Source organism: Arachis duranensis, chromosome 10 (genome assembly GCF_000817695.3).
Source record: "Arachis duranensis cultivar V14167 chromosome 10, aradu.V14167.gnm2.J7QH, whole genome shotgun sequence".
NCBI lineage: Eukaryota > Viridiplantae > Streptophyta > Magnoliopsida > Fabales > Fabaceae > Arachis > Arachis duranensis.
The window spans coordinates 21,247,925-21,248,458 of NC_029781.3; positions in this window are offsets into that span (position 1 = coordinate 21,247,925).

The following is a 534-nucleotide window of genomic DNA, read 5'->3' on the forward strand; positions in this document are numbered from 1 at the left end:
TGTTGTTAACCGCGGGTGTTTCGGGTGATGATCAAAGGTTGGAGCAGATTTCGGTTGTGTGTGAGTTTCCGGAAGTGTTTCCTGATGATATTGATGAGTTTCCACCTAACCGAGAGGTTGAATTTGCTATTGAATTGGTGCCCGGGGCGGGACCAATCTCAAGTGCTCCTTATAGGATGTCACCGTTAGAGATGAACGAGCTAAAGTCTCAGTTAGAGGATTTATTGGGAAAGAATTTTATACGACCAAGTGTCTCTCTGTGGGGTGCTCCAGTATTATTGGTAAAGAAGAAGGATGGGAGTATGCGGCTCTGTGTGGATTACAGGCAGCTAAACAAGGTTTCAATAAAGAATAAGTACCCATTGCCGAGAATTGATGATCTCATGGATCAGTTACAAGGAGCTGGAGTTTTCTCCAAGATCGATTTGCGATCTGGTTATCACCAGATAAGAATGAGGGGTGAGGATATCCCTAAGACCGCTTTCAGGACTCGTTATGGTCATTACGAGTACACTGTAATGTCTTTCGGGTTGA